We start from the raw sequence: 23,202 nt of genomic DNA on the forward strand, positions 1-23,202 counted from the left end.
CAGTCACCAATAACTGCCACTATCTAATCACTAAACAGAAAAATATCTATACAATATCTACAGAAGTTTTGGATGGTCGGGGAAGAGTTGTAGGTGGGAAATGTATGACCTAGTGGGATAGTAGAAAGCATGTATGTATGAATCCATGTCTGAGGGGCATGTATCATCGTGCCATATATGTTCTAAATAAGCTTCGAGGTATTGCGAAGTATACATTAAATCCTTCTCATCCCGTATTAAGGGTCTGTAAATGGGCCAACAAACACTACCGAGCTCTTTTTCGGCTTCTTGTTAAAACAAATGGGGTGCACATTTGTTTGATGATACATGGAGGGGGAACATATGTGAGTGCTAGTATATGTGGATATCACCTGTCGACTATGTGTGCTGTTAACTGGAGGTTGCAGAGATGAAGATAAGACACATATCTAAAATACATTCACATAAACATTTTGGGTAGGGCTGATGTCTTTTCCGGATGGATGTATCTGGGCAGAGGGGGAAACAAAAGAAAAACGGGTGAAAGAAACAGGCCATGAAATTCATTTGCAATCCTTATCATAACACTGTCTCTATGGATGGGTCATAAATTAAATCTGCTGCTATAACAGCGCCCTCGCTCCTGAGACTCATCAACTTTGTGCCGTGCTTGCGCCGCGTCAGAATTCAAACACACCTAAATATCGAACCAATAATTATGACGACTCCCAGGATAAAAAGGAGGAGCTTCCCTACACTCATAATAACATTTTGAGCCCATTCTCCTAAACCTGAGAACCAATTTCGTGGGTTCAACCATGAGACCCAGCCGGTCAGTTCATTACTCACAGTCGCTAAGGTAAGGTTGTGCTTCCTCCTGAACTCCCACTTCAACTGCAAGATATCATCCATCTTTTGATCGATGATCTCCGTGGGGTCGTCAGTGCTGTTCGTAATATACGTACAGCACTTCACACCATATTGAGTTGCCAGAGTAACACAGTACCCACCTGTCAAGGCTGTGATATAATTAAGGACCATCCTGTGCTGAATCAGTTCCTTCTTGTAAGCTTGTAACTCCCTTCCCGTATACCTGAAGGTGTCGTCATACATCTCAGTGATATTATCTATCAAGTTCGCTAGCGCATGGATATACCTATAATTTATAATTCCTCTGGCAGTACGGGTGATGTCTAATGCGAGAAGGAATTGAATCCCGGTGGATTCGTGGATCAAATCAGAGGCTGCGTGCTCTGTCCTATCTATGAGGTGTCTCTTGATGATGTGTTCATAGTGAGTATGAGTATAAGGACCCTGAGCACTGCGGTGAACGTCTTTCATCTCATCATGGGTTATGGTCATGACCTCTGGCAGTACTCTCCCAATATAACACAATCCCTCTTAGCTCGGGGCAAGCCACTTGTACGCCTTCCTCCCACATATGAAATAGGCATCATCGGGCAGAACATAGGGGACAAAATATATCACCACCATATTACAAACTTTCCAAGTGAAGAAACCAATCCCTAGTTCTCCCATCTGCTCAGTACAAGTATCGGGCTGGATGATATGAGCACAATACCCTGGCGATACTTTTCCAACCCACATGGTCTTGCTTCCACGATTATACCTATACCGAAAATACCTCCCACTGTTGGCTATTTGGCGTACAAGTTCAGAGTCTATGGGTATCCTATCAGCTCTGTGTGAAAAGGTAATTGTCTGGTTATTCCACGTCACTTCCCAATTTCCCGGTTTTCGGTAATTGGAAATATTAAAACACAATAAGGACCTGTCTACATGATACTGGTGGAGCTTCAAACTGGGGGGCCTAGAAATATTGAATTTCTTGTCCACCGGTCTCCCACCCCGTAATTCGAGTACCTCATCTATTGCTAAAGGGTACGGTACTAATCCTGACTTGCTCTGACCTTGAGGTACCTGTGAGCACACCCAGCATTCTGTCTGGTTTAAGACCTTACCCACTAGTGAGTGGTAATCACTCAACGGATGACGGTCCATGTCGATATTAAGGTTGGACTGACATCTCTGGATGCACCCATCCTCTACTATATTCTGACAATTCCTACAAATACAATATTCATCAGACAATAACCCCTCACAGTGCCTCCGAGCTCCCCGACTACCAGAGCGCTTACTGATGCCAGCCTTTACTAAAGTGATGCGCTGATCCTGAGATCCCACAAATTCATGCTTGCCATCAGAACCCATTCCAGATCCCTGCTCGACCTCTCTGGGACCCTCACCAAAACAAACTGTCCTTATCAAAACCAGTATTACTAAACAGAACCCGAAACGCAATCTCTTGTGATCGATACATTTCATTAGGGGAAAGGAGGAAAATAAGAAGGAGAAAAGAAAGGAAAAATGTAGGGGGAGGTGAAAAAAGAAAGTGGTACGACAACCGTTCTAGCTCTTGTTACTCTCTGTGCTCAGATGCCTTTCAACAGTCCTGCCTCTCAACTTTCCCAGAACAGACACTCCAGTGATACGAGATTCTCTACACTCTGCTCCTTGTCACGAGTTCTCTCCGGGTCAGCGACCTTCTTGCAGTGGGACGAGTGAATCCAAGTCTCTCTTTCGGCGACCTTCAATGCTGTTGTGCTGGTTAACAAGACTTGATATGGTCCCTCCCACCTGTCTATGAGGCAACCTGAGCATAAGAAATTTCGAATCATCACATAATCCCCAGGTTCAATGTCATGACAATTACTGTTCGGTAGGTCAGGAATCACCAGCTTTAAATTTCTTTGATTTCTCAGCTACTGGCTCATCCCAACCAAATATTTCACAGTCACTTCATTATTACATTTCAAATCATCCTGGGGGTCTATCATTACATGAGGTTGTCAACCAAAAAGAATTTCAAAGGGTGATAGGTTAAGGGGAGACCTGGGAGTGGTTCTGATGCTGCACAACACTAGTGGCAAAGCTTCTGGCCATGACAATCCAGTTTCAGCCATTAATTTGCTCAGCTTGTTCTTAATAGTGCTATTCACTCTCTCCACCTTTGCACTCGCCTGTGGACGGTACGGAGTATGCAGCTTGCTATTAATTCCCATCAGCTTGCACATGACCTGAAAGACTTCACCTGTAAAATGGGTACCCCTATCACTTTCAATTATTCTAGGGATACCATATCTACACACAAATTCCTGCACAATTTTCTTTCCAGTGAACGTAGCAGTATTTGTGGCAGCAGGGAACGCTTCTACCCAGTTGGAAAATACATCAATACAAACTAACACATATTTTAAATTCCAACAGGGTGGTAACTGTATGAAATCGATTTGTATTACCTGAAAAGGTCCGTCTGTCGGAGGGATATGGGATGGCTCTGTTGGTATTGACTTTCCAATATTCTTCCTCAAGCAAGTAAAACATGTCATTGCTCTCTTACCTGCATGAGAAGAGAATCCTGGCGCACACCAGTAGGCTCTCACCAGCTTACACATACCCTCTTTACCCAGATGAGTCAGACCATGTGCCGCCTCAGCTAGGCTTGGAAGATATGCTCTGGGGGCCACTGTCTTACCTTGTCCACCTGTCCACAGTCCTGAGGATTCCTGGCCATATCCCTTTGACCTCCAGACTGCCTTTTCCTGTAAAGAACACAAATCTTGCATTTCAATTAATTGTTGTGTGTTGATCGTGTTAAATGTCATCAGTGGTATGATGTTCATTTGTATGGGGGTGCTGGCTGCTGATTTATCAGCTTCGTCTGCCCGGCTGTTACCAAGTGAAATTGGGTCTTGGTTGTAAGTATGTGCTTTGCACTTGATAACAGCCACTCTGTCTGGTTCCTGTATCGCTGTTAGAAGCCTTTTTATGTGGGACGCATGCGCTACAGGTGTGCCAGCTGCCGTCATGAAATTTCTGAGGCGCCATAGGGCCCCGAAATCATGCACCACTCCAAAGGCATACCTAGGATCTGTGTATATATTAGCTGACTTACCCTTGGCCAATTCACACGCTCTGGTTAGTGCGACCAACTCAGCAACTTGTGCTGAGTGCGGTGGGCCCAGGGGTTCAGCTTCTATGATACCTCTGCCGTCTACAACTGCATATCCAGTACACAGGTCTCCTGAGTCTGTCTGTCTGTGGCAACCACCGTCAGTGTAGAAGGTAGTCTACTCCTTCCAGTGGGTTGTCACTGATGTCAGGCCTCGCAGTGAAAGTCTGATTCAGGTATTCCATACAATCATGCTTATCAGTGTCTGCACTAAATCCTCCTTCACCATCATTCTCATCCTCCACCCTTTGTGCCTGTCCAGGCACACTTGGCAGGTAAGTTGCAGGATTTAGTGAGCTGCATCTCTTAATGGTGATGTTTACAGGAGCCATCAGTGATAATTCCCACTTTGTAAAACAGGCAGATGAGACATGTCTGGTTTGGGCGGAGTTCAGTAAGGCTGATACTGCATGAGGTGTACGGATGGTCAGGTTGTGTCCTAACACTACATCCTCGCTTTTACTTACTAGCAAAGCTATCGCTGCAACACTTCGCAAGCATGTGGGGAGAGACTGTGCTACGGTGTCCAACTGTGCACTGTAGTAAGCTACCGGCCTTCTGGCATCACCATGTCTCTGGGTTAAAACTCCTGCCGCGCACCCTGCATTTTCTGTACCGTATAATTCAAAGGGCTTCTCATAATCTGGCATACCTAATGCAGGTGCCTGTGATAGGCACTGTTTCAGTCTCTCAAATGCCAGTTCGGACTCATCTGTGTGTGAGACCCGTTCTGGTTTGTTCGAAGAGACCATTTCTTGCAAAGGTAAAGCCAGTATAGAGAACCCTGGAATCCAGTTTCGACAGTACCCACACATTCCAAGGAAAGTGCGGATCTGTTGCTGCGTTTGTGGCAGAGTCATGTCGCGAATCGCCTGTATTCTATCAGCGGTGAGGTCTCTAAGTCTTTGAGTCAAGCAATGTCCCAAATATTTTACCCTGGTTTGGCACAACTGCAACTTATCCTTTGAAACCTTGTGTCCCGTTTGGGAAAGATGAAACAGAAGCTGTTTCGTGTCTTTCAAGGACGATTCGAGTGAGTCAGAACACAACAATAAGTCATCGACATACTGTATTAGCACTGATCCACTCTCAGGTTGAAAGGATTGTAAATAGTCATGCAAGGCCTGGGAGAAAATACTCGGGCTGTCAATGAAACCTTGGGGAAGACGAGTCCAGGTGTACTGTACTCCCCTGTATGTGGCTCATAATTTCTCCTAGGTGGTCCCTGATCCCAATTATGTGCATTGTAGTGTGGTTCATATCCTGGTCTAGGGGGTCGGTATACATTATGTGTACCTTTATTCCTACAGTCCCTTGCAAAATGTCCTACCTTGGGTCTGGGGTTTCGGCTGATATGGCTTTTTTTGTAAGTGCGTCTATACTTACTGTCATCAGCCTTTCCCCCTGTAACTCCCTGTGCTTAATGATGTTCCTATCATGCTCGACAGCGGACTCTCTCAATGCAGCCACCGAGATACCTCTCCAGTTTGGTAGAGAGGTCTGTACCCTTGTTCTTAATGCCTCCTTTAACCCGTCCATTAATACAGTAACAGCTACCTCCCTGTGATGCACATTATCTTTTATGTCCTCGATCCCAGTGTATCTAGACATTTCCTGCAGTGCTCGATGGAAATATTCGGATGCCGTTTCACCTTCCTTTTGTCTTATGGAAAAGATTTTATTCCATTTGACAACAGTAGGGAAATATACTCCTAATTGCAGATTGATTTGCCGTACATTCTCCTGAGTGTACTCATCAGTGAGAGGTACTTCTGCGTCTAACTTACAATCAGTTATGAATTTCGCGGGGTCAATATTTGAGGGTAAACATACCCGTAGCACTGTTCGCCAATCTTTGTTCGTGGGTTCGTTGGCATTACCTAACTCTTTATTGAACCTATGGCATGCGACTAGATCTTTTCTGGGATCGGGAAATTCTGACATAATTGACCTTAACTCTGCCCGGGACCAAGGACAATGCATGGCAATGTTCCTGATGGGAGTGACTCCCTGAGCGTCAGTCTTCCCATTGGGGACTGCAATCACCCTGACAGGATTTAATTCAATTACATCATTCTGGTTTGATTCTACAACGTGAGGTGCTATTGTTTCTGCATAATGTACGGTACCGTACTTACCTGTGGACACGACCTCACTTATCCCTCCGCTAGGGAGCCTGACTACTGCTCTTGTTGGTTGGGCCGTGCCCACCTGAGTGTCTTGTATGGTGGCTGCTAGAGAGAGTGCCGATATCGTGCTGGGCTCATCTTCCTGCTCGCAGTCCTAGGGAAAACTTAAAATGGGATACAACTGGCAAGGGTTAGCGTTAGTACATTTATCAATTACTCTCCTATCCTGTACCAATGTACCATTGTCTGTAGCCACTTTCTCCCCCACAATATATGGTGGTGGTGGTGCGTCGCCATTGTTTTCCCGCTAGGTTTGGAACCTGCTGCGCGAGCTAATTCCCTTTGCATATCCCTCTCCTGTTGCCATAAATTTAAACAATCTGTATGTCTAATCCTTTGTTTCTTGGACTTTATCAGACATATCCTTATCCTTAAGTTCTGTAATACCTCAAAGCTGCCCACCCTAGGGAATGGTTCCCTATCTTTGTTAGTCATACATACCCATTCGTTGCATAAAACTTCTGTGTGTGAACCATATTTTTCACACATGATGAACCTTGCTGAGCCTTTTGGCCACAGTTCTGCCTGAACCCTGCCTAAACGTCTCTCACTTGAACAACTGGCTCCCATATTTGTGAGTCTTTTTAATAACAAAAAAAAAATTCCCACAAACACCAAAATACTCAATGAAGGTAGACGGTGGAAGTATCTCCGAGCGCCTTCCACTCGCTCTCGCCCACGCTGGCCAGTACTACCATACACTGTTGATAGCAAAGGCAATGTACCCAACTTAGGGCTCGTATCAGACCTTACAACACCGTAATTTCTTTCGGTGGAAGTACTGTTTGGAATATTTTCCTGAGAGAGGCAGCGAAAAATTCCTTTTCGGTATCTTTCAACTGGAATTGTTTGTAGGGTGAAAAACAGAGACATTAGATAACTATTCTTCACCCTTTCCAGTGAAGCCCACCAGGGAGATTTCCCGACGTTGTCAAAGAAAAACCCCTTTGTCTATACAATCACGTCTGCGTATGCTCTTCCACAGCGCATATAACACAATAATATCACGTTGTGCTGTGCAGAACACACGGACATGCGATGCAATAGCACAGTCTATAGATACTAGTTATCTATATGCCCTACGATTGCTGTAGACCACCTAGCCTAGACCACTCCAGACCACTTTAGTTGTATGGGATCACTTCAGACCACTTCAGTTCCTAATAACGCAGGGTAGCGAACCCTACGCCACCGGGCCTCTACTAACCCAGTGTTACCACTTTAGACCACTTCAGTTCCTGGGTTCAGTATCCACTCACTCCTGCGTTCGCTCACTCAAATACACATTTTCTCTAACGTCCTAAGTGGATGCTGGGGACTCCGTAAGGACCATGGGGAATAGCGGCTCCGCAGGAGACTGGGCACATCTAAAGAAAGCTTTAGGACTAACTGGTGTGCACTGGCTCCTCCCCCTATGACTCTCCTCCAAGCCTCAGTTAGATTTCTGTGCCCGACGAGAAGGGTGCACACTAGGGGCTCTCCTGAGCTTCTTAGTGAAAGTTTTAGTTTAGGTTTTTTATTTTCAGTGAGACCTGCTGGCAACAGGCTCACTGCATCGAGGGACTAAGGGGAGAAGAAGCGAACTCACCTGCGTGCAGAGTGGATTGGGCTTCTTGGCTACTGTACATTAGCTCCAGAGGGACGATCGCAGGCCCAGCCTGGATGGGTCCCGGAGCCGCGCCGCCGGCCCCCTTACAGAGCCAGAAGAGCGAAGAGGTCCGGAAAAATCGTCGGCAGAAGACGTTCCTGTCTTCAATAAGGTAGCGCACAGCACTGCAGCTGTGCGCCATTGCTCTCAGCACACTTCATACTCCGGTCACTGAGGGTGCAGGGCGCTGGGGGGGGCGCCCTGAGACGCAATAAAACATGATAACAATACCTTACATGGCAAAAAATACATCACATATAGCTCCTGGGCTATATGGATGCATTTAACCCCTGCCAGAATATACAGAAAAACGGGAGATAAGGCCGCCAAAAAGGGGGCGGAGCCTATCTCCTCAGCACACTGGCGCCATTTTCCCTCACAGCTCAGTTGGAGGGAAGCTCCCTGGCTCTTCCCTGCAGTCACTACACTACAGAAAGGGTTAAAAAAAGAGAGGGGGGCACTAATTAGGCGCAGTATTAAAACATACAGCAGCTATAAGGGGAAAAACACTTATATAAGGTTATCCCTGTATATATATATAGCGCTCTGGTGTGTGCTGGCATACTCTCCCTCTGTCTCCCCAAAGGGCTAGTGGGGTCCTGTCCTCTATCAGAGCATTCCCTGTGTGTGTGCTGTGTGTCGGTACGTTTGTGTCGACATGTATGAGGAGAAAAAATGATGTGGAGACGGAGCAGAGTGTCTGTAACAGTGATGTCACCACCTAGGGGGTCGACACCTGAGTGGATGTACTGTTGAAAATTACGTGACAGTGTCAGCTCTGTATAAAAAAACAGTGGTTGACATGAGACAGCCGGCTACTCAGCTTGTGCCTGTCCAGACGTCTCATAGGCCGTCAGGGGCTCTAAAGCGCCCGTTACCTCAGATGGCAGATACAGACGCCGACACGGATACTGACTCCTGTGTCGACGGTGAAGAGACAACCGTGATTTCCAGTAGGGCCACACGTTACATGATTGAGACAATAGAAAATGTTTTATACATTTCTGATAATACGAGTACCACCAAAAAGGGGTATTATGTTCGGTGAGGGAAAAACTACCTGTAGTTTTCCTGAATCTGAGAAATAAAATGAGGTGTGTGATGATGCGTGGGTTTCCCCCCGATAACAATTGATAATTTCTTAAAAAGTATTGGCTGTATACCCTTTCCCGCCAGAGGTTAGGGTGCGTTGGGAAACACCCCCTAGGGGGGATAAGGCGCTCACACGCTTGTAAGAACAAGGGCTCTACCCTCTCATGAGATGGCCGCCCTTAAGGATCCTGCTGATAGAAAGCAGGAGGGTATCCAAAAATGTATTCACACACATACTGGTGTTATACTGCGACCAGCAATCGCCTCAGCCTGGAGGTGCAGTGCTGGGTTGGCATGGTCGGATTCCCTGACTGGAAATATTGATATCCTAGATAAGGATAGTATATTATTGCCTATAGAGCATTTAAAAGATGCATTTCTATATATGCATGATGCACAGCGGAATATTTGCCGACTGGCATCAAGTATAAGTGCGTTGTCCAATTCTACCAGTAAAATGGTCAGGTGATGCGGATTCCAAACGGCATTTGGAAGTATTGCCTTTGAAAGGGGACATTTGGGGTCGGTCTTTTAGACCTGGTGGCCACGGCAACAACTGGGAAATCCACGTTTGTACCCCAGGTCGCCTCTCAAAATAAGACGCCGTATTATCAGGCGCAGTCCTTTGTTAGCAAGCGGACAAAAGGTTCCTCTTTTCTGCTCGTGACAGAGGGAGAGGAAAAAGGCTGAAGAGATTACCCAGTTCCCAGGAACAGAAACCCTTTCCCGCCTCTGCAAAGCCCTCAGTATGACGCTAGGGCCTTACAAGCTCAGGCACGGTGGGGGCCCGTTCTCAATGAATTTCAGTGCGCAGTGGGCTCACTCGCAAGTAGACCCCTGGATCCTTCAGGTAATATCTCAAGGGTACATATTGGAATTCGAGACGTCTCCCCCTCGCCGTTTCCAAAAGTCGGCTTTACCGACGTCTCCCTCTGACAGGGAGGCAGTTTTGGAAGCCATTCACAAGCTGTATTCCCAGCAGGTGATAATCAAGGTACCCCTCCTGCAACAGGGAACGGGGTATTATTCCACACTATTGTGGTACCGAAGCCAGACGGCTCGGTGAGACCGATTCTAAATCTAAAATCTAAAATCTTTGAACACTTACATACAGAGGTTCAAATTCAAGATTGAGTCACTCAGAGCAGTGATTGCGAACCTGGAAGAAGGGGACTACATGATGTCTCGGGACATCAAGGATGCTTACCTTCATGTCAAAATTTACCCTTCTCACCAAGGGTACCTCAGGTTATGGTACAGAACTGTCACTATCAGTTCAGACGCTGCCGTAGGGATGGTCCACGGCACCCCGGGTCTTTACCAAGGTAATGGCCGAAATGATATCCCTTCGAAGGAAGGGAATTTTAGTTATCCCTTACTTGGACGATTCCCTGATAAGGGTAAGATCCAGGGAACAGTTGGAAGTCGGTGTAGCACTATCTCAGGTAGTGTTGCGGCAGCACGATTGGATTCTCAATATTCCAAAATCGCAACTGGTTCCGACGACTTGTCTTCTGTTTCCTAGGGATGTTCCTGGACATAGTCCAGAAAAAAGGTGTTTCTCCCGGAAGAGAAAGCCAGGGAGTTATCCGAGCTAGTCAGGAACCTCCTAAAACCGAACCAAGTCTCAGTGCATCAATGCACAAGGGTTCTGGGTAAAAATTGTGGCTTCCTACGAAGCAATCCCATTCGTTAGATTCCACGCAAGAACTTTCCAGTGGAACCTACTGGACAAATGGTCCGGGTCGCATTTTCAGATGCATCAGCGGATAACCCTGTCACCAAGGACAAGGGTATCCATCCTGTGGTGGTTGCAGAGTGCTCATCTTCTAGAGGGCCGCAGATTCGGCATTCAGGACTGGGTCCTGGTGACCACGGATGCCAGCCTGCGAGGCTGAGGAGCAGTCACACAGGGAAGGAATATCCAGGGCTTAGGGTCAAGCCTGGATACATCACTTCACATAAATATCCTGAAGCTAAGGGCCATTTACAATGCTCTAAGCTTAGCAAGACCTCTGCTTCAAGGTCAGCCGGTGTTGATCCAGTCGGACAACATCATGGCAGTCACTCACGTAAACAGACAGGGTGGCACAAGAAGCAGGAGGGCAATGGCAGAAGCTGCAGGGATTCTTCGCTGGGCGGAAAATCATGTGATAGCACTGTCAACAGTATTCATTCCGGGAGTGGACAACTGGGAAGCAGACTTCCTCAGCACGACCTCCACCCGGGAGAGTGGGGACTTCACCCAGAAGTCGTCCACATGATTAAAAAACTCGACAGGTATTGCGCCAGGTCAAGAGACCCTCAGGCAATAGTTGTAGACGCTCTGATAACACCGTGGGTGTACCAGTCAGTGTATGTGTTCCCTCCTCTGCCTCTCATACCCAAGGTACTGAGATTGATAAGATGGAGAGGAGAAAGCACTATATTCGTGGCTCCGGATTGGCCAAGAAGGACTTGGTAACCGGAACTTCAAGAGATGCTCACGGAGGATCCGTGGCCTCTACCTCTAAGAAGGGACCTGCTCCAGCAAGGACCCTGTCTGTTCCAAGACTTACCGCGGCTGCGTTTGACGGCATGCCGGTTGAACACCGGATCCTGAAGGAAAAAAGGCATTCCGGAGGAAGTCATCCATATCCTGATCTAAAGCCAGGAAGGATGTAACCGCAAAAACATTATCACCGCAATTGGCGAAAATATGTTGCGTAGTGCGAGGCCAGTAAGGCCCGACGGAGGAAATTCAACTGGGTCGATTCCTACATTTCCTGCAAACAGGAGTGTCTATGGGCCTGAAATTGGGGTCCATTAAGGTTCAGATTTCGGCCCTGTCAATTTTCTTCCAAAAAAGAACTAGCTTCAGTCCCTGAAGTTTAGACGGTTGTAAAAGGGGTACTGCATATACAGCCTCCTTTTGTGCCTCCAGTGGCAATTTGGGATCTCAATGTAGTTTGGGTTCCAAAAGTCACATTGGTTTGAACCACTTAAATCTGTGGAGTTAAAATATCTCACATGGAAAGTGGTCATGCTGTTGGCCCTGGCCTGGGCCAGGCGCGTGTCAGAATTGGCGGCTTTATCCTGTAAAAGCCCTTATCTGATTTTCCATTCGGACAGGGCGGAATTGAGGACTCGTCCTCAGTTTCTCCCTAAGGTGGTTCCAGCGTTTTCACCTGAACCAACCTATTGTGGTGCCTGCGGCTACTAGGGACTTGGAGGAATCCAAGTTGCTGGATGTTGTCAGGGCCCTGAAAATATGTTTCCAGGACGGCTGGAGTCAGGAAATCTGACTCGCTGTTTATCCTGTATGCACCCAACAAGCTGGGTGCTCCTGCTTCTAAGCAGACTATTGCTCGTTGGATTTGTAGTACAATTCAGCTTGCACATTCTGTGGCAGGCCTGCCACAGCTAAAATCTGTAAAAGCCCGTTCCACAAGGAAAGTGGGCTCATCTTGGGCGGCTGCCCGAGGGGTCTCGGCTTTACAACTTTGCCGAGCAGCTACTTGGTCAGGGGCAAACACGTTTGCTAAATTCTACAAATTTGATACCCTGGCTGAGGAGGACCTGGAGTTCTCTCATTCGGTGCTGCAGAGTCATCCGCACTCTCCCGCCCGTTTGGGAGCTTTGGTATAATCCCCATGGTCCTTACGGAGTCCCCAGCATCCACTTAGGACGTTAGAGAAAATAATAAGAATTTACTTACCGATAATTCTATTTCTCATAGTCCGTAGTGGATGCTGGGGACTCCGTAAGGACCATGGGGAATAGCGGCTCCGCAGGAGACTGGGCACATCTAAAGAAAGCTTTAGGACTAACTGGTGTGCACTGGCTCCTCCCCCTATGACCCTCCTCCAAGCCTCAGTTAGGATACTGTGCCCGGACGAGCGTACACAATAAGGAAGGATTTTGAATCCCGGGTAAGACTCATACCAGCCACACCAATCACACCGTATAACTTGTGATCTGAACCCAGTTAACAGTATGATAACAGAGGAGCCTCTGAAAAGATGGCTCCCAACAATAATAACCCGATTTTTGTAACAATAACTATGTACAAGTATTGCAGACAATCCGCACTTGGGATGGGCGCCCAGCATCCACTACTGACTATGAGAAATAGAATTATCGGTAAGTAAATTCTTATTTTCTCTAACGTCCTAAGTGGATGCTGGGGACTCCGTAAGGACCATGGGGATTATACCAAAGCTCCCAAACGGGCGGGAGAGTGCGGATGACTCTGCAGCACCGAATGAGAGAACTCCAGGTCCTCCTCAGCCAGGGTATCAAATTTGTAGAATTTAGCAAACGTGTTTGCCCCTGACCAAGTAGCTGCTCGGCAAAGTTGTAAAGCCGAGACCCCTCGGGCAGCCGCCCAAGATGAGCCCACTTTCCTTGTGGAACTGGCTTTTACAGATTTTAGCTGTGGCAGGCCTGCCACAGAATGTGCAAGCTGAATTGTACTACAAATCCAACGAGCAATAGTCTGCTCAGAAGCAGGAGCACCCAGCTTGTTGGGTGCATACAGGATAAACAGCGAGTCAGATTTCCTGACTCCAGCCGTCCTGGAAACATATTTTCAGGGCCCTGACAACATCCAGCAACTTGGATTCCTCCAAGTCCCTAGTAGCCGCAGGCACCACAATAGGTTGGTTCAGGTGAAAACGCTGGAACCACCTTAGGGAGAAACTGAGGACGAGTCCTCAATTCCGCCCTGTCCGAATGGAAAATCAGATAAGGGCTTTTACAGGATAAAGCCGCCAATTCTGACACGCGCCTGGCCCAGGCCAGGGCCAACAGCATGACCACTTTCCATGTGAGATATTTTAACTCCACAGATTTAAGTGGTTCAAACCAATGTGACTTTTGGAACCCAAACTACATTGAGATCCCAAATTGCCACTGGAGGCACAAAAGGAGGCTGTATATGCAGTACCCCTTTTACAAACGTCTAAACTTCAGGGACTGAAGCTAGTTCTTTTTTGGAAGAAAATTGACAGGGCCGAAATCTGAACCTTAATGGACCCCAATTTCAGGCCCATAGACACTCCTGTTTGCAGGAAATGTAGGAATCGACCCAGTTGAATTTCCTCCGTCGGGCCTTACTGGCCTCGCACTACGCAACATATTTTCGCCAATTGCGGTGATAATGTTTTTGCGGTTACATCCTTCCTGGCTTTAGATCAGGATATGGATGACTTCATCCGGAATGCCTTTTTTCCTTCAGGATCCGGTGTTCAACCGGCATGCCGTCAAACGCAGCCGCGGTAAGTCTTGGAACAGACCGGGTCCTTGCTGGAGCAGGTCCCTTCTTAGAGGTAGAGGCCACGGATCCTCCGTGAGCATCTCTTGAAATTCCGGTTACCAAGTCCTTCTCGGCCAATCCGGAGCCACGAATATAGTGCTTTCTCCTCTCCATCTTATCAATCTCAGTACCTTGGGTATGAGAGGCAGAGGAGGGAACACATACACTGACTGGTACACCCACCGTGTTACCAGAGCGTCTACAACTATTGCCTGAGGGTCTCTTGACCTGGCGCAATACCTGTCGAGTTTTTTAATCATGTGGACGACTTCAGGGTGAAGTCCCCACTCTCCCGGGTGGAGGTCGTGCTGAGGAAGTCTGCTTCCCAGTTGTCCACTCCCGGAATGAATACTGTTGACAGTGCTATCACATGATTTTCCGCCCAGCGAAGAATCCCTGCAGCTTCTGCCATTGCCCTCCTGCTTCTTGTGCCACCCTGTCTGTTTACGTGAGTGACTGCCATGATGTTGTCCGACTGGATCAACACCGGCTGACCTTGAAGCAGAGGTCTCGCTAAGCTTAGAGCATTGTAAATGGCCCTTAGCTTCAGGATATTTATGTGAAGTGATGTATCCAGGCTTGACCCTAAGCCCTGGATATTCCTTCCCTGTGTGACTGCTCCCCAGCCTCGCAGGCTGGCATCCGTGGTCACCAGGACCCAGTCCTGAATGCCGAATCTGCGGCCCTCTAGAAGATGAGCACTCTGCAACCACCACAGGATGGATACCCTTGTCCTTGGTGACAGGGTTATCCGCTGATGCATCTGAAAATGCGACCCGGACCATTTGTCCAGTAGGTTCCACTGGAAAGTTCTTGCATGGAATCTAACGAATGGGATTGCTTCGTAGGAAGCCACCATTTTTTCCCAGAACCCTTGTGCATTGATGCACTGAGACTTGGTTCGGTTTTAGGAGGTTCCTGATTAGCTCGGATAACTCCCTGGCTTTCTCTTCCGGGAGAAACACCTTTTTTCTGGACTGTATCCAGGATCATCCCTAGGAAACAGAAGACAAGTCGTCGGAACCAGCTGCGATTTTGGAATATTGAGAACCCAATCGTGCTGCCGCAACACTACCTGAGATAGTGCTACACCGACCTCCAACTGTTCCCTGGATCTTACCCTTATCAGGGAATCGTCCAAGTAAGGGATAACTAAAATTTCCTTCCTTCGAAGGGATATCATTTCGTCCATTACCTTGGTAAAGACCCGGGGTGCCGTGGACCATCCCTACGGCAGCGTCTGAACTGATAGTGACAGTTCTGTACCATAACCTGAGGTACCCTTGGTGAGAAGGGTAAATTTTGACATGAAGGTAAGCATCCTTGATGTCCCGAGACATCATGTAGTCCCCTTCCTCCAGGTTCGCAATCACTGCTCTGAGTGACTCAATCTTGAATTTGAACCTCTGTATGTAAGTGTTCAAAGATTTTAGATTTTAGAATCGGTCTCACCGAGCCATCTGGCTTCGGTACCACAATAGTGTGGAATAATACCCCGTTCCCTGTTGCAGGAGGGGTACCTTGATTATCACCTGCTGGGAATACAGCTTGTGAATGGCTTCCAAAACTGCCTCCCTGTCAGAGGGAGACGTCGGTAAAGCCGACTTTTGGAAACGGCGAGGGGGAGACGTCTCGAATTCCAATATGTACCCCTGAGATATTACCTGAAGGATCCAGGGGTCTACTTGCGAGTGAGCCCACTGCGCACTGAAATTCATTGAGAACGGGCCCCCACCGTGCCTGAGCTTGTAAAGCCCTAGCGTCATACTGAGGGCTTGGCAGAGGCGGAAAAGGGTTTCTGTTCCTGGGAACTGGCTGATCTCTGCAGCCTTTTTCCTCTCCCTCTGTCATGAGCAGAAAAGAGGAACCTTTTGTCCGCTTGCCAACAAAAAGACTGCGCCTGATAATACGGCGTCTTATTTTGAGAGGCGACTTGGGGTACAAACGTGGATTTCCCAGCTGTTGCCGTGGCCACCAGGTCTAAAAGACCGACCCCAAATGTCCCCTTTCAAAGGCAATACTTCCAAATGCCGTTTGGAATCCGCATCACCTGCCCATTTTACTGGTAGACTTGGACAACGCACTTATACTTGATGCCAGTCGGCAATTATTCCGCTGTGCATCATGCATATATAGAAATGCATCTTTTAAATGCTCTATAGGCAATAATATACTATCCTTATCTAGGATATCAATATTTCCAGTCCGGGAATCCGACCATGCCAACCCAGCACTGCACCTCCAGGCTGAGGCGATAGCTGGTCGCAGTATAACACCAGTATGTGTGTAAATACCTTTTTTGGATACCCTCCTGCTTTCTATCAGCAGGATCCTTAAGGGCGGCCATCTCATGAGAGGGTAGAGCCCTTGTTCTTACAAGCGTGTGAGCGCCTTATCCCCCCTAGGGGGTGTTTCCCAACGCATCCTAACCTCTGGCGGGAAAGGGTATGCAGCCAATACTTTTTAAGAAATTATTAATTGTTATCGGGGGGAAACCCACGCATCATCACACACCTCATTTTATTTCTCAGATTCAGGAAAACTACAGGTAGTTTTTCCCTCACCGAACATAATACCCCTTTTTTGGTGGTACTCGTATTATCAGAAATGTATAAAAACATTTTCCATTGTCTCAATCATGTAACGTGTGGCCCTACTGGAAATCACGGTTGTCTCTTCACCGTCGACACAGGAGTCAGTATCCGTGTCGGCGTCTGTATCTGCCATCTGAGGTAACGGCCGCTTAGAGCCCCTGACGGCCTATGAGACGTCTGGACAGGCACAAGCTGAGTAGCCGGCTGTCTCATGTCAACCTTTATATAGAGCTGACACTGTCACGTAATTTTCAACAGTACATCCACTCAGGTGTCGACCCCCTAGGGGGTGACATCACTGTTACAGACACTCTGCTCCGTCTCCACATCATTTTTCTCCTCATACATGTCGACACCAACGTACCGACACACAGCACACACACAGGGAATGCTCTGATAGAGGACAGGACCCCACTAGCCCTTTGGGGAGACAGAGGGAGAGTATGCCAGCACACACCAGAGCGCTATATATATACAGGGATAACCTTATATAAGTGTTTTTCCCCTTATAGCTGCTGTATGTTTTAATACTGCGCCTAATTAGTGCCCCCCTGTCTTTTTTTTTAACCCTTTCTGTCTGCAGGGAAGAACCAGGGAGCTTCCCTCCAACTGAGCTGTGAGGGAAAATGGCGCCAGTGTGCTGAGGAGATAGGCTCCGCCCCCTTTTCGGCGGCCTTATCTCCCGGTTTTTTGTATATTCTGGCAGGGGTTAAATGCATCCATATAGCCCAGGAGCTATATGTGATGTATTTTTTGCCATGTAAGGTATTTCTGTAATGTTTTATTGCGTCTCAGGGCGCCCCCCCCCCCAGCGCCCTGCACCCTCAGTGACCGGAGTATGAAGTGTGCTGAGAGCAATGGCGCACAACTACTATTGCCCACTAAACACAACAGTTTCTTTCTGTATAAACCTTTACAACTAGGCCAGACTGCGTTTGTGCTTTACGCTTACTACCTTAAATATTTATTTTAGTTTTAACTATATAGCAACAAATATCTCCGGTTTCACACAGATCTAAATGAATCTAGCAATCTGAGTGTTATGGCAACAATGTGGCGCCAAAAAGAAAATTCACAGATTTTTAAATAGCTTTTTTCCTGTTTACTTGACGGGTTCTCCCAGCATCTCTACAAACCATACAGAGCAGACGCCATCTAATAAGCAAATAAATAGGGTTTTCAGCGCATCCATCGACCAGGAAAAGGATACGTAGGATACTTTCTGTCCGCCCTTTTGCTGATAGATTAGATTAAGTCTGCTGTGACTTGTTAGGCTGTGAGTATGTGGAATACCGGACGGAGCTCCCAATTGATAATGCTGATTTATATACAGGAATGAAAAGCTATACCTTGTACACACTTTAAATACACTTTACCATGGAGCCGCTGCGGCCGCTAAACTTAATACACACTCTACGCACCTTTTACGCTGTTAGCGTACAGAGTCCCGTACCGTGTACGGACTTTGCGTACAAACGCCGTGCTGACAGTACAAAGTACACACAGCACGTACACACCCAATGAATAAACTTTAAACCTTAGGCAGCAATGCAGTGCGATGCTATTACACTTTAAACCTTAGCAGGGAAAGAAAGACACAACACCAGTCTGTAGTTAAACCACTGGGCTCCGACACCACAGCGTATTATTGCTGAAAGGGGGTTACAATATAAACAATACAATACAACAGAATAATGGCTACATTCAATGGTACATACGTGATTGGATTCGCCGCGCTACCCGGTCCGGTCCTCGGTCATCTAATAGATAACTTTGTGAGTCTTGTGCCTGACCAGGCCTGCTGCAGGCTCTTTTTATACAATTCATCCAAAACATAACAGAATGGATACTGTAATCTCTTTGTCCATTGGACACAGGGATGGTCATTTACAGTACAGGAGAGGTCATAGGTCGGTTTGAATAGGTAGGCGATGTCTGTTCCAACTGCTCTTGTGGGTGGTCTCCTCTGGATTCCCGCCGCATACATAATGTACAGTAAATACAGTTTATATCTATATTCTGCTCCTGCACATAACTATTCGCAGGAACATGCGATCTTTCTCAAACCAACACCGGAATGTTACCCTTAAAATACCCTTCAGCTGGATACCAAACACCACCTTATAACCTTGTTCTGTCCCCTCCTATGCTGTAAAGGTGAATCCCTTTGTTCTGTTACCATTTAAACTGCTGTTACTTTCTGATGTGATGCAGGGAGACTATGTGTACATTGTGCACTATTTGGATTAAATATGTAATGTGTTTTGATAGCCTTCCATGCGTTCACAAACTCTACCGTAAATACTCAAACCACACGCTAATGCGCAGGACCGCGGGAGGGACCATACGCAAATTGCGGATTTGCGCACGCACGGCAGAACAAGTACACGCGCGGAGGTCATCTGTGTGTACTGCAATATTTTTCGACTTTGACTATATATATATTTATATATACACACACACTGCTCAAAAAATAAAGGGAACACTAAAATAACACATCCTAGATCTGAATGAATGAAATATTCTTATTAAATACTTTGTTCTTTACATAGTTGAATGTGCTGACAACAAAATCACACAAAAATTATCAATGGAAATCAAATTTATTAACCCATGGAGGTCTGTATTTGGAGTCACCCCACACACTACTGAGCCTCATTTTGACTTGTTTTAAGGACATTACATCAAAGTTGGATCAGCCTGTAGTGTGTTTTTCCACTTTAATTTTGAGGGTGACTCCAAATCCAGACCTCCATGGGTTAATAAATTTGATTTCCATTGATAATTTTTGTGTGATTTTGTTGTCAGCACATTCAACTATGTAAAGAACAAAGTATTTAATAAGAATATTTCATTCATTCAGATCTAGGATGTGTTATTTTAGTGTTCCCTTTATTTTTTGAGATATGTATGTATGTATGTATGTATGTATGTATGTATGTATGTATATATATATATATATATATATATATATATATAGTCTTTTTATTGCTCTTTTTTTCTTTTCTTTTTTTCTTACTTTTTTCTTACTTTTTTAATGTGTCCTTGATAAAAATAAGAATTTACTCACCGGTAATTCTATTTCTCGTAGTCCGTAGTGGATGCTGGGAACTCCGTAAGGACCATGGGGAATAGCGGGCTCCGAAGGAGGCTGGGCACTCTAGAAAGATTTATGACTACCTGGTGTGCACTGGCTCCTCCCACTATGACCCTCCTCCAAGCCTCAGTTAGGACACTGTGCCCGGACGAGCTGACATAATAAGGAAGGATTTAGAATCCCGGGTAAGACTCTTACCAGCCACACCAATCACACCGTACAACTCGTGATACTATATCCAGTTTGACAGTATGAAAAACAACTGAGCCTCTCAACAGATGGCTCAACAATAACCCTTTAGTTAACAATAACTATTTACAAGTATTGCAGACAATCCGCACTTGGGATGGGCGCCCAGCATCCACTACGGACTACGAGAAATAGAATTACCGGTGAGTAAATTCTTATTTTCTCTGACGTCCTAGTGGATGCTGGGAACTCCGTAAGGACCATGGGGATTATACCAAAGCTCCCAAACGGGCGGGAGAGTGCGGATGACTCTGTAGCACCGAATGAGAGAACTCCAGGTCCTCCTCAGCCAGGGTATCAAATTTGTAGAATTTTGCAAACGTGTTTGCCCCTGACCAAGTAGCTGCTCGGCAAAGTTGTAAAGCCGAGACCCCTCGGGCAGCCGCCCAAGAAGAGCCCACCTTCCTTGTGGAATGGGCATTTACAGATTTTTGCTGTGGTATGCCTGCCACAGAATGTGCAAGCTGAATTGTACTACAAATCCAGCGAGCAATAGACTGCTTAGAAGCAGGAGCACCCAGCTTGTTGGGTGCATACAGGATAAACAGCGAGTCAGATTTTCTGACTCCAGCCGTCCTGGAAACATATATTTTCAGGGCCCTGACAACGTCTAGCAACTTGGAGTCCTCCAATTCACTAGTAGCCGCCGGCACCACAATAGGCTGGTTCAGGTGAAACGCTGACACCACCTTAGGGAGAAATTGAGGACGAGTCCTCAACTCTGCCCTATCCATATGGAAAATCAGATAGGGGCTTTTACATGATAGAGCCGCCAATTCTGACACTCGCCTGGCTGAAGCCAAGGCTAATAACATGACCACTTTCCACGTGAGATATTTCAGATCCACGGTTTTTAGTGGCTCAAACCAATGTGATTTTAAGAAACTCAACATCACGTTGAGATCCCAAGGTGCCACAGGAGGCACAAACGGGGGCTGAATATGCAGCACTCCTTTCACAAATGTCTGAACTTCAGGTACTGAAGCTAGTTCTTTTTGAAAGAAAATCGACAGAGCCGAGATCTGTACTTTAATGGAGCCTAGTTTTAGGCCCATATCCACTCCTGCTTGCAGGAAATGCAGAAATCGACCTAGTTGAAATTCCTCTGTTGGGGCCTTATTTGCCTCGCACCATGCAACATATTTCCGCCATATGCGGTGATAATGCGTTGCCGTAACATCTTTCCTGGCCCTAATAAGCGTAGGAATGACTTCTTCCGGAATACCCTTTTCCTTTAGGATCCGGTGTTCAACCGCCATGCCGTCAAACGCAGCCGCGGTAAGTCTTGGAACAGACAGGGCCCCTGCTGTATCAGGTCCTGTCTGAGCGGTAGAGGCCACGGGTCCTCTGAGAGCATCTCTTGAAGTTCCGGGTACCACGCTCGTCTTGGCCAATCCGGAACCACGAGAATTGTGTTTACTCCTCGCTTTCTTATTATTCTCAATACCTTTGGTATGAGAGGCAGAGGAGGGAACACATAAACCGACTGGTACACCCACGTTGTCACTAGAGCGTCCACAGCTATCGCCTGAGGGTCCCTTGACCTGGTGCAATATCTTTTTAACTTTTTGTTGAGACGGGACGCCATCATGTCCACCTGTGGTTTTTCCCAACGGTTTACCAGCATCTGGAAGACTTCTGGGTGAAGTCCCCACTCTCCCGGGTGGAGGTCGTGTCTGCTGAGGAAGTCTGCTTCCCAGTTGTCCACTCCCGGAATGAACACTGCTGACAGTGCTAGTACATGATTCTCCGCCCATCGGAGAATTCTTGTGGCTTCTGCCATCGCCATCCTGCTTCTTGTGCCGCCCTGTCGATTTACATGGGCGACTGCCGTGATGTTGTCTGACTGGATCAGCACCGGCTGATGTAGGAGCAGGGATCTTGCTTGACTTAGGGCATTGTAGATGGCCCTTAGTTCCAGAATATTTATGTGAAGGGAAGTCTCCTGACTCGACCATAGTCCTTGGAAGTTTCTTCCCTGTATGACTGCCCCCCAGCCTGAAGGCTGGCATCCGTGGTCACCAGGACCCAGTCCTGTATGCCGAACCTGCGGCCCTCTAGAAGATGGGCACTCTGCAGCCACCACAGTAGAGACACCCTGGTTCTTGGAGACAGGGTTATTAAGCGATGCATCTGAAGATGCGATCCGGACCACTGGTCCAACAGGTCCCACTGAAAGATTCTGAGATGGAACCTGCCGAAGGGAATTGCTTCGTAAGAAGCCACCATCTTTCCCAGGACCCGTGTGCAGCGATGCACTGATACCTGTTTTGGTTTCAGGAGGTCTCTGACTAGAGATGACAACTCCCTGGCTTTCTCCTCCGGGAGAAACACTTTCTTCTGGACTGTATCCAGAATCATACCCAGGAACAGTAGCCGTGTCGTCGGAACCAGCTGTGACTTTGGGATATTCAGAATCCAGCCGTGCTGGTGCAGCACCTCCGGAGATAGTGCTACTCCCACCAACAACTGTTCCTTGGACCTCGCTTTTATTAGGAGATCGTCCAAGTACGGGATAATTAAAACTCCCTTTTTTCAAAGGAGTATCATCATTTCCGCCATAACCTTGGTAAATACCCTCGGTGCCGTGGACAGGCTAAACGGCAGCGTCTGGAATTGGTAATGGCAATCCTGTACCACAAATCTGAGATACTCCTGGTGAGGATGGTAATTGGGGACATGCAAGTAAGCATCCTTGATGTCCAGGGATACCATGTAATCCCCCTCGTCCAGGCTTGCAATAACCGCCCTGAGCGATTCCATCTTGAACTTGAAATTTTTTTTTTTTAATGTACGTGTTCAAGGATTTTAAATTTAAAATGGGTCTCACCGAACCGTCCGGTTTCGGTACCACAAATAGTGTGGAATAATAACCCCGGCCTTGTTGAAGTAGGGGTACCTTGATTATCACCTGCTGGGAATACAGCTTGTGAATTGCCGCTAGCACCGCCTCCCTGTCTGAGGGAGCAATCGGCAAGGCAGATTTTAGGAACCGGTGGGGTGGGGACGCCTCGAATTCCAGTTT

This window comes from Pseudophryne corroboree, chromosome 2, assembly GCF_028390025.1.
Source record: "Pseudophryne corroboree isolate aPseCor3 chromosome 2, aPseCor3.hap2, whole genome shotgun sequence".
NCBI lineage: Eukaryota > Metazoa > Chordata > Amphibia > Anura > Myobatrachidae > Pseudophryne > Pseudophryne corroboree.